Here is a 12,482-nt window from a genome sequence, read left to right as displayed (position 1 = left end):
GAAAAATCAATAACAGCACTTTACTCCTGCAAATATGTAAATCAACGTGGCATCTGATCGCATTCCAACCTTACCTACACTGGTCTATGCAAAAGCTCACATTGTCACCACAAACTTCAGTCTCAAAACATTAAAGAAATACTGAATAAATACTGAAACAAATATTCTCAGCATTCTAATTTGCACCCAAAACACGTGTTTCACCACTCAAAACACAGTTGCACAATGTTGGTGTCCTATGCTGTGATCGACTGATATAAGAAAACTGAGCAAGCACGATGCTGATTTGTGTGTTTGTGTAACTTCAACGCTGTATTTCCTGGTTTTTGTATTTATATACATGTGTTACATAAATATTCAATTTAAACTGATGCAAAGCATTAAAGATCTTTCAAAACTCTGGCATTTTCGGTACTATTGTTCTGCAAAAATATCGGGAAATCTGATATTGCTGGACAGAATCATTACGTATATTCTAAGTTAAAAGTGTATGAAAACTGCTTAATTACTGAGGGAAAATGAATATCTGATGATTAAACCAGCAAGATATTGAGCAATATCAAGGGACAAATACATCATGCAAAGTTGAAGGAAATATTAAGACATACTGGGTTGCACCTTCAAATAAAGCTAACAACTCTTATAACCACAGATCAATGTAAGTCTGTATTCATAGCTCTAAGTTCTTGTTTCAAGCATGTGATGATGATAAACTCTACTGATGTTGACATGGCAAAATGTCTTGTGAATGTGGACTCTCATAGGATATGAGGGCATTGTTAAATGTCTGGTATTGTGCTGAAGGCAGTTTGTTTTCTGTGTTCAAATTTTGACTACGGGCAACTGATTTTCTTACTGTAGTGAAATGTTGACAGACTGACAGCATGACGACTCAGAACAGAGCTTTCATGTTATTACAATGCTATCTTCTGAAAAACTTTCAACAGTTTATCATTGCCGAGTTTTTTCTTTAATTTATTACATTTAAAGTGTTTAATAAAAATTATTTCTTTTTTTTTTAAATAATTCAAATAAATGTGATCTGAATTATCTGTAAATATAATTTAAATGATATACATATTTTCAGTTTCAACATAACACTGAGAAACACTCAAATAAGACAATTTTTTCTTTCTTTTAATGGACAAACATTTTGTGAAGGGATTTGTGAAAAGTAAGAAATAAAATAGATTAGAGAAATAAAATACATTAGAGAAACATTTGACACACTTTTGGATGATGCTCTAAATCATGTACTGCAAATGAGGTGTCTCATACGCTCTCTAATCTATTTTATTTCTTACTTTTAGAAAAATCACTTCTCAAAACATTTGACTTTTTTTCACTTTTTTTAATTTTGAAGTTTTGTTCAGAAAGCATGAAATGTAATAAATTTAAACACTCATCAGTTTTCTATTATTATTAAGGGCATATTTTTTCAAAATGGAAAAAAGAATTCGATAATTTCTACGCCAACACAACTACTAGTGCAAACTATCTAACCCTGGAACAAATGAATCTTTTAACACTTCGTTTACATAACTAGATTTCTCTCTAATCAACTATTAAGTTTTTCTTAATTATCCTGGTTACTTCCAAGGTTTTTTATTTTAGGGGGGGGGGGGGCACCTTACATTCTCCATTTGGCTATTAAAATTTGGACAAAAATACAGCAAGTAATTTTTACAGTCTCCCTGCTCAAAAATCTGACAAAAAAATAAGGAAAGTACTTCAAAAATAAACTGTCAATAACTCATACCAAAATCAGCAAAAAGTTACACCAAAATTGGCAACAAAAGTAAAACAATTTTTTCCTGACACAAAGTATAATTAAATAATGTGAAACAGAAGTTTAAAAAGAAGAAGAAGGAACCCTGTGATTTGTTGGTCTGGCTATATATAGCCATGGTCATCTCTAATTCTGTGATGCACAATATAAAGTACTGGGCCTATTGGTAGGGTTTTCCCAACTGGACAGAACTCAATTAGGCAAACAGACAATGTACATATCACTGTCCTGGCCCATTCTTTATCCCTTCCCATCATACAATCGTATGGTGATGGTCCAGTCTGACGAATAAATATGAATGTGTCCCTCTCCAACCTGCACAGTGTCTTGAGTAAATGTATGTATCCTTCCTAACATTGATACCTGACAGAGAAAAACACTGACATTGACCAACAATAAAAATTAGATGCTTTGCTGTCATATGTTTACAACATGAAATGGTCAAGCAGACTGGCAGCTCTGGCAATATCAGTCAGAGATCACTCAAAAGGCTTCAAGTCATGCGACACCAAGAGTTCCAGCAAACTTGTCATTTTCTGGCTGAAAGCATGTTAGAAAATAATGATTCAGTCTTTTTTAAATCTATGACAAAAGATGTAGAAATCCCATGAGGAATTATCTGCAATATTAGAGCAGTTACACATGGCTGGCTGACAAATGGCTAAAAAATTTTTATCCCATCTCTTAGGAAACTCACTGAAGTCTGCATCCTACAATGCTTAGAAATGACATGAGACATACCAGTTTCTTAGCCAACTAAAATGAAGAGCAAGTTTCCATTAAGTTTGAGTATAAAACAAAATGGGTTACATATATCACATCACTTTTTAATGATGTTGATCATGACACTAACAGTTTTAAATGAAAATAAAAAACCCTCACCTTCAAATGGACGCCGTCTCCCTTACAAAAATGTATTCGTGTGATGGACGGCACCAGGACAGAATCAGTTTCTTATGCAAGGTTTGATCGAAGTTTCATAAACAGATGTGTGGCATTTCATCTTTTTTCAAAACACAACGTACACACTCCACAAAGTACATGGTGAAAATGTTATACCTTGAACAGTAACTCTCACACCAGCTGAAACGTGCCAAAGAAGTGCACTCTTCATCACTCAGTACCACCTAGGACTCTAACAACTACATTCACCCGGGCTTTGATTGCCTCTTATGTGGCCTGAAAATGAGGAATAACCTACCTATAACAATCCCAACTCGAGCAAATATAGCAATCTACTGCTCATTCAACCATAATATCCTGTCTGTGTTTATTCCTGTCCTGCTTGAAACCCTCTACACTTACTTCATTACCTGTAAAGAGCAGATATAAGACCTTTTTCAGTGTTTCCTACTCTATTAAAGTCCAGACCACATGTGGAAGTAATATCACACAGCACCTTCACTGCTACTATAGCAAAGCACTCTACCTTGATATGGCCACAAAGAAACTATTAACTCAGATAACTAGCAACCTCCAAACTGTGGCCAAAGGCCAACTAAACCATTCAGCTGCTGAGCTTTTTGCACAACACTCCTTTGTTGTTTTTAACAGCTGCTTTAGAATGTGTTCCAATTGAAATCACACCATTCATGCCCTCTCACTGCCCACGCCCACTTTTTCTAAACTGAACATATCTTAACTCTGCCTCTACAAGGGCTAATCCCAAACTTAGTTACCATAATTGAATATAAAACTAAATAATTTTATGTTTATTTGTAGACACATCTCTAAACTACTGACACACACTGAAATCCCAGCACCTCGGTACTGTAGCACAAAGCCTAGAGTACACAAAACAAACTAGAGCATCGCCTGAGCAACGTGGAGACAAGTCACTATCATCCCCTCCCTTTTATCCTCTTCAACTCCTCACACACCATTATAACCTGCTATCATCACAATAACAACATTATCTTTCTAGTTTTCCCTATGCCACACAAATGAGTCTCTCTCTCTCTCTCTCTCTCTCTCTCTCTCTCTCTCTCTCACACACACACACACTCTCTACTACTACTATGAATCTTCCACCTTCACTCCTGTACTCCCTCATTGCTAGCAATAATCTTTTCTAACTGGCTGCTCCTCACCAGTACCTCAGTCCTCTCTCCTCCTTTCACCCCCCCCTCACTCCCCCCCCCCCCCCACCATCCTGCAAGCTAAGATGCTAAGATTGTCCCAATTAATGAGCAGCTCGGGCTACTGATATGGAAACCAGTTGTCACCGTATCAAAGATTTTACAAAGGATCACACCACTGAACACGAGCTTCACGAATATGTGCAGTGATAGCCACTATTAACGTACAACACGGACACTCCAGCCTCATACTAGACAAGTGAGCACAATCTGTGATGATAATGGATGTTGGGCTGCACGCACGTACTTTGCAAGCCAAACACTGTGCAGATGGTGACTGACAATAATGTGGCTATGCAGTTACAGCATGCACTTTGTTAGGAGAGAAGACATATATGTATGGGTTAAAAGAAGCTGACATGGCCATATAAATTGATAAACATTCAGGATAGCTCCAATGGTCGAAAATAAAGTCTACGCCCATACCAGTCAGGATTAGCAAACGTCAAAAAGGGAAATAAGCTCTGCCACTGTGCACCTCCGTGTGACGTCTGTGCACAGTGGGGGGCAATTGCATTGAATAATTTTTTTTTTCTTATATATAAGCTATATGTGAACTGCACGAGCTATAAACCAACGACACCACCAAAGATAAATTAATGAGTTTTTTGTGACAAGGATAATCTTTTGATACATTGTTAAATATCTGTATGAAACAAAGTAAGAAATACTCTCTTCAATTTATTTATTCATGTATCTTCACCCTTTTGTTTTCAGGAAGTGGTAGTGTACAGATGTATGCTTGGCTCTGTTGCACCAGCATCATTAAAAATGTGTATTTTAACTGTTCATTAAAAGTATTATAAAATTTATTAGAAAAGGAATATTTATCTGTTCATCATGTCACTTGACACAGAGATGCTGCATCAGGAGGTTTGGTACAGACAAGAGTAATTCACACCGTATCTGGAGGAGCGTTCCTGCATCGAAACTGTCACACTCAAGACTATATACAATGGAATTAATGTGAAGGTAATGACTCAGGCTTGATAGGCACCTACTGAACTTTGTTTACTTATACTAAAAATATTGTGCTTTGTGTGGCATATTGTCAATTTCGATGGTTAGGATGATTATTTGGTACCACACACTACCGGAATCAGCAGTACACAATGCAAATTATGTTTATTGACCTTGAATGTAATGATATTAACGATCCCTTGATATTGGTATCAGTTTAAGTTCACCCCAGATTGTGCACAGATTCATAAATTACCTTCATTTTTTTTTTTTTTTTTTTTTTTTTTTACTATGCTTTCCAATTATTCAAGCACTTATTAATCCATTTCCACAGGATTTTAATCTACAAATGAAGACCTTCGTACTGGACTCTTAACACTGATGCCATACTTTTAATAGTTATTTATAGCAAAGGTAGTCTCTCTTAAAATAGTATCTTGAAATACATCATTCTATAGCACAACAGAACATCACTATTATCTATTTATCTAAAGTCACATAATGACTTTGAGGCTAATATAAATATGGGACAATGTCCCAAGAAACTCCTATTCGTCGAACTATTGAGGCTCAAATTCAGATAGTACCATAGGCCATCCAAAATCAAACTTACTAACTTACTAGCTACTGCCTACAGAAGAAAGGCTCTTGTATAGCCATCCTCAATCAGATCATATCATCATCAATAGATAATTTGTATGTGAAGAAGACATTGCACTGATTCTGAAAGTTAGGCAGAGATGTGTGTGACTGTTGGCTGCAACAAAGCCTTTCCAACACACACAGCTTTCCTGGTAGAAAAATTGGAGATGGATTTGCTCAGAGTTTCCAATATGGTGCATACTATATTCTATTATGTCTAAGCACTATGTTTTTTACTGATCATCTTATTAATCACTCTGTGATGGCAGAAAACTGGATTCCTTCCCAACCTCAAACATAGCTAAATGCCAAGTAGGACAAGTTATGGACTTACATCAACCGTTGACACACATCATCTTGCTCTGTCAAGTAACAAACATGTGATTAATATGAGATTAATAATTAGTAATTTACAAAAACAGTGTTGTGATATTACCAATTATGATTAGTTCAGTAACTACACCTTGGAATGACACCTATGACACTGAATAAGGTGGACAAAGGCAGGTGAATTTCAAGAAAGTAACTTTAAAAGTGGTTTACAGCCTTTATGAATTCCAACACTACTAAGACAAAACACCAACACTCAAACTACTCACATGTTGTACACAAAACACATCTCAGTTACAGTACCACAAAATGAAGCAAATCTTTGTGCCATACATAACTGCAAAATAAATGAAGGGTAAGCATGAGAAAAAGTATTCCTAATACAATTCAACAAACTGCAATATATGTGCTAGTCAGCCTAACAAGGGAAAGAGTTGACAGTCCAACTATGGTTCCCCAGATTATGAGAACAATGCCTGAAAGTGATGTGTTTCATTCCCAGTCATGTGTGAGGACTCATTTTGCATTGTAGTATCATGGTACTGATGGTATATTTATCTTGAGCTCGGTGATTATCTGCAGCAACAAGCAGGCATCCTGGTAAATCTCGTCTCCATGGGACTAGTGGTTGTGATGATGTCTCTCAAATGTGTGCAATACAGTATATATTAAACACCTACCAAGCACTTTTTTATAGGTCATACATATACTGAGCAGGAAGTACATATTTCTCAAAGATAAACAGGTGCAGAACTGGAACTTCTTTATATCTTTCAATTATGTTGAGCCACAGTCGTGCAATACTGTTCAAAAGAGTAAACTGCCTTCTGACTGTCTTATTACATTTATCCTTTGGTCTATCTAGATTTTGGCTTTTATGCAATTATCAAGTACAATGCTAAAGGTTGCTAGACTATAATTATGTCATATCTGTTTTGGCAGTCTGTTGGAAAACTGAGGACAAATAAGTCAACTTAAGAATCTGCAACTCTAAAACATTTGTGAAGATTTCTTACCTTTATAACATTAAAGCTAAAGCTTGTGCATGATAATATTTTGTATGAAGAGAACTATAGAAATAACCTTAAGAATCACATACACAAGACAAAATTTTAATCATGGACTGTTTTATAATCAAGGGCTATGTAAGGTACAAAATTCAGTTAACCATTTTCTATTTCTATTGTAAGTTTATGCACTGGCCATCACCCCACCATGCCTAGAAATTTCTTCTCTCACCCTAGTTTTGTACTAAAGTCTCCAAGTAGAATTTTAATATTATTATACTGTATGGCTGCTACCAGTTGGCCAAGTTCACCCCAAAGTTTTTCTGTTTCATCCTTGTCAGTCCTATTTTTGACAGTTTGAGAATGAACATTTATCAGTGTGTGGATTTTGTTTTCCACATTATTTGTTAACAATGACATTCATAGGGGGCATTACATGAAAAATCCTCAATGTAATCCAATATTCTACTGAGTATCAAAAACCCACCCCTAACTGTGGAGTCTTTTCTATTGTCCTTTTGCAAGTGGTCTATTATAAAGCTGACATCCTCCTGAACCATGGACCGTGCCATTGGTGGGGAGGCTTGCGTGCCTCAGCAATACAGATATCTGTACCGTAGGTGCAACCACAATGGAGGGGTATCTGTTGAGGGGCCAGACAAATGTGTGGTTCCTTAAGAGGGGCAGCAGCCTTTTCAGTAGTTGCAGGGGCAACAGTCTGGATGATTGACTGATCTAGCCTTGTAACATTAACCAAAACGGCCTTGCTGTGCTGGTACTGCGAACGGCTGAAAGCAAGGGCGGAAACTACAGCCGTAATTTTTCCCCAGGGCATGCAGCTTTACTCTATGGTTAAATGATGATGGCGTCCTCTTGGGTAAAATATTCCGGAGGTAAAATAGTCTCCCATTCGGGTCTCCGGGCGGGGACTACTCAGGAGGACATTGTTATCAAGAGGAAGAAAACTGGCGTTCTACAGGTCAGAGCGTGGATTGTCAGATCCCTTAATCGGACAGGCACGTTAGAAAATTTAAAAAGGGAAATGGATAGGTTAAAGTTAGATATAGTGGGAATTAGTGAAGTTCAGTGGCAGGAGGAACAAGACTTTTGGTCAGCTGAATACAAGGTTATAAATAAAAAATCAAATATGGGTAATGCACTAGTAGGTTTAATAATGAATAAAAAAATAGAAATACGGGTAACCTACTACAAGCAGCATAGCGAATGCATTATTGTGGTCAAGACGGGGCACAGTAGTACAAGTTTATATGCCGACTATCTCCGCAGATGACGAAGAGATTGATGAAATGTATGATGAAATAAAAGAAATTATTCAGATAGTGAAGGGAGATGAAAATATAATAGTCATGGGTACCTGGAATTCAATAGTAGGAAAAGGAAGAGAAGGAAATGTAGTAGGTGAATATCGAATGGGGGTAAGGAATGAAAGAAGAAGCCGCATGGTAGAATTTTGCACAAAGCATAACTTAATCATAGCTAAAACTTGGTTCAAGAACCATAAAAGAAGGTTGTATACGTGGAAGGAGCCTCGAGACACTGGAAGGTTTCACATAGATTATATAATGGTAAGGCAGAGATTTAGGAACCAGGTTTTACATTGTAAAACATTTCCAGGGGAACTGCAGATTAAAACAGAGGAAACTGCAAAAACATGGGAATTTAAGGAGATGGGACCGGTTGGTTGGTTGGTTGGGGGATTAAAGGGACCAAACTACTATGGTCATCGGTCCCTTTTTCCAAAGACAAAGAACACCCACACAGAATAAAAACGAGGAACAGAAGAGATCACAGACGATACAGAACAGGAGAGACTGAGACAAAGACAAGACAAAACGAACGAAAACCACATAGAGATTGACGGTGGTTGGCCGACCATAGAAATAAAAAAGGAAAAGCCAACCACTTAGAAACACATTAAAAAACCAGTGTAAAATCATAGGCCAAAGGCCAGAATCAACACAAAACAATAAAATAAAACAGAAACACTCAGATTAAATGATAAAATCCCCCCGCCCGAATAAAACGTAAAACTAAGTCAGCCATAGCGGAGTCGTCTGTTAAAAGGGCAGGGAGCGTATCAGGCAGCGCAAATGTCTGCCTGACCACAGCTAAAAGGGGGCAGGCCAACAGAATGTGGGCCACTGTCAAAGCCGCCCCGCAGCGACATACAGGAGGGTCCTCCCTGCGCAGTAAATAACTGTGTGTCAGCCGGGAGTGGCCAATGCGGAGCCGGCAAAGAACTACTGAGTCCCTGCGAGTGGCTCGCAGGGATGACCGCCACACAGCCGTCGTCTCCTTGACAGCACGGAGTTTATTGGACATTGTGAGTTCGCGCCATTCATCGTCCCATAGCGTCAAGATTTTGCGGCGGAAGACTGCCCGCAAATCAGTCTCAGGGAGGCCAAGGTCCAGAGATGGATTGATGGTGGCCTCTTTCGCCAGGCGGTCAACATGTTCATTACCCGGGATACCGACATGACCGGGGGTCCACACAAAGACCACAGAGCGGCCGCAACAGGCAAGAGTATGCAGAGACTCGTGGATAGCCATCACCAGACGAGAACGAGGGAAACACTGGTCGAGAGCACGTAAACCGCTCAGGGAATCGCTACAGATAACGAAGGACTCACCTGAGCAGGAGCGGATATACTCTAGGGCACGAAGGATGGCGACCAATTCAGCAGTGTAAACGCTGCAGCCATCCTGCAAGGAACGTTGTTCGGAACGGTCCCCTAGAGTGAGTGCATACCCGACACGACCAGCAACCATCGAACCGTCAGTGTAGACAATACCAGAGCCCTGATACGTGGCCAGGAGAGAATAAAAGCGGCGGCGGAAGGCCTCTGGAGGGACTGAGTCCTTCGGGCCCTGTGCCAGGTCCAGCCGAAGGCAATGGCGACGAACACACCATGGGGGTGTATGCAAGGTAGCCCGGAAAGTAGGTGGAACAGTGAAAACCTGAAGCCCAGAGAGAAGCTCCTTGACGCGGACCGCTATTGTACAACCAGACCGGGGCCGACGTTCTGGCATACGGACGACCGACCGCGGGAACAGGAGACGATAGTTTGGATGCCCGGGCGAGCTTAGAACATGGGCAGCATAAGCGGCCAGCAAACGTTGGCGTCGGAACCGCAGTGGAGGTACACCTGCCTCCACTAGTACGCTGTCCACAGGGCTGGTGCGGAAAGCACCAGTGGCAAGGCGTATCCCGCTGTGGAGAATCGGGTCCAGCACCCGTAACGCAGATGGGGATGCTGAGCCATAAGCCAGGCTCCCATAATCCAGACGGGACTGGATTAACGCCTGGTAGAGCCGCAACAGTGTAGAGCGGTCGGCGCCCCAGTGGGTATTGCTCAAGCATCTCAGAGCGTTTAGATGCCGCCAACACGTCTGTTTCAGCTGCCGGATATGAGGCAGCCAAGTCAACCGGGCATCGAAAACCACCCCCAAAAACCTGTGGGTCTCCACCACAGCAAGGAGTTCGTCGGCAAGATAAAGCCGCGGCTCAGGATGGACTGTTCGGCACCGGCAGAAATGCATAACGCAGGTCTTGGCTGCTGAAAACTGAAACCCATGCGCTACAGCCCAAGACTGCGCCTGACGGATAGCGCCCTGTAGCTGACGTTCAACAGCTGCAATGCCAGTAGAGCTGTAATAAAGGCAGAAGTCGTCAGCATACAGGGAAGCGGAGACAGAATTTCCCATGGCCGCAGCAAGCCCGTTAATGGCTATTAAAAACAGACAGACACTTAAAACAGAGCCCTGTGGCACACCGTTCTCCTGGACGTGGGAGGAACTATACGAGGCCGCGACTTGCACGCGGAAGGTACCACACGACAGAAAATTGCGGATAAAAATCGGCAGAGGACCCCGAAGACCCCATCCATGGAGCGTAGAAAGAATGTGATGACGCCACGTCGTATCGTACGCCTTCCGCATGTCGAAAAAGACAGCGACCAGGTGCTGACAGCGGGAAAAGGCAGTACGGATGGCCGACTCCAGGCTCACCAGATTGTCGGCGGCGGAGCGGCCTTTACGGAACCCACCCTGAGATGGAGCCAGAAGGCCCAGAGACTCCAGTACCCAATGCAAGCGCCGGCTCACCATCCGTTCAAGCAACTTGCAAAGAACGTTGGTGAGGGTAATGGGACGGTAGCTGTCCACCTCCAGAGGGTTCTTTCCAGGTTTCAAAACGGGGATGACAATGCCTTCCCGCCATTGCGACGGAAACTCCCCCTCGACCCAAAGACGGTTGTAAAGATCGAGAAGGCGCCGCTGGCAGTCCACTGAAAGGTGTTTCAGCATCTGACAGTGGATGCCATCTGGCCCAGGAGCGGTATCAGGGCAAGCAGCGAGGGCACTGCGAAATTCCCACTCACTAAATGGAGCATTGTAAGATTCTGGGTGGTTGGTGCGAAACGAAAGGCTCTGACGTTCCATCCGCTCTTTAATGGAGCGGAAGGCCTGGGGGTAATTCGCAGAAGCGGAACTCATAGCAAAATGCTCTGCTAAGCGATTGGCAATGACGTCGGAGTCAGTACAAACTGCTCCATTCAGTGAGAGCGCAGGGACGCTGGCAGGTGGCCGATAGCCGTAGACGCGTCGAATCTTGGCCCAGACCTGCGAGGGAGTGACATGGAGGCCAATGGTGGACACATACCGCTCCCAGCACTCCTTCTTGCCTTGGCGGATAAGGAGGCGGGCCCGCGCACGCAGCCGTTTGAAGGCGATAAGGTGGTCGAGGGAGGGGTGTCGCTTGTGACGCTGGAGCGCCCGCCGGCGATCTTTAATCGCTTCAGCGATCTCAGGCGACCACCAAGGCACAGCCTTCCGCCGAGGGGACCCAAAGGAATGGGGAATGGCAGATTCGGCGGCAGTAACGATGCCGGTGGTGACCGATTGAACCACCGCATCAATGTCATCGGTAGAGAGAGGCTCAAAAGCGGCAGTGGAGGAGAACAAGTCCCAGTCAGCCTTATTCATAGCCCATCTGCTAGGGCGCCCAGAAGAGTGGCGCTGTGGTAGGGACAAAAAGATCGGAAAATGGTCACTACCACACAGGTCGTCATGCACACTCCATTGGACAGACGGTAAGAGGCTAGGGCTACAGATTGAAAGGTCAATGGCGGAGTAGGTGCCATGCGCCACACTGAAGTGTGTGAAGGCACCATCATTTAACAGCGAGAGATCGAGCTGCGACAATAAATGCTCAACGATGGTGCCTCGACCTGTTGCCACTGACCCACCCCACAGAGGGTTATGAGCGTTGAAGTCGCCCAATAGCAAGAAAGGTGGCGGCAATTGGGCGACCAGTGCAGCCAGGACATGCTGCGAGACATCACCATCCGGTGGAATGTAAAGACTGCAGACGGTAACAGCCTGTGGCGTCCACACGCGTACAGCGACAGCCTCTAAAGGCGTCTGGAGAGGGACAGACTCGCTGTGCAGAGTGTGAAGGACATATATGCAGACGCCACCAGACACCCTTTCATAAGCTGCTCGGTTCTTGTAATAACCCCGATAGCCACGGAGGGCGGGGGTTCGCATCGCTGGAAACCAAGTTTCCTGGAGAGCAATGCAGAAGAAAGGGCGAAG

General features: G+C 42.5%; 1 protein-coding gene across 1 annotated transcript in view; it reads right to left on the bottom strand.

Annotated features, from left to right (window-relative positions):
- The window catches only part of LOC124595822 (actin-interacting protein 1), a 181,219-nt gene that overhangs the window by 5,241 nt on the left and 163,496 nt on the right, over window positions 1-12,482 (bottom strand). The gene's annotated exons all lie outside the window — the stretch shown is intronic.

This window comes from Schistocerca americana, chromosome 1 (genome assembly GCF_021461395.2).
Source record: "Schistocerca americana isolate TAMUIC-IGC-003095 chromosome 1, iqSchAmer2.1, whole genome shotgun sequence".
Lineage (NCBI taxonomy): Eukaryota > Metazoa > Arthropoda > Insecta > Orthoptera > Acrididae > Schistocerca > Schistocerca americana.
Note: the sequence above shows the minus strand (reverse complement) of the source record. Positions and strands in the feature narration are given on the sequence as shown.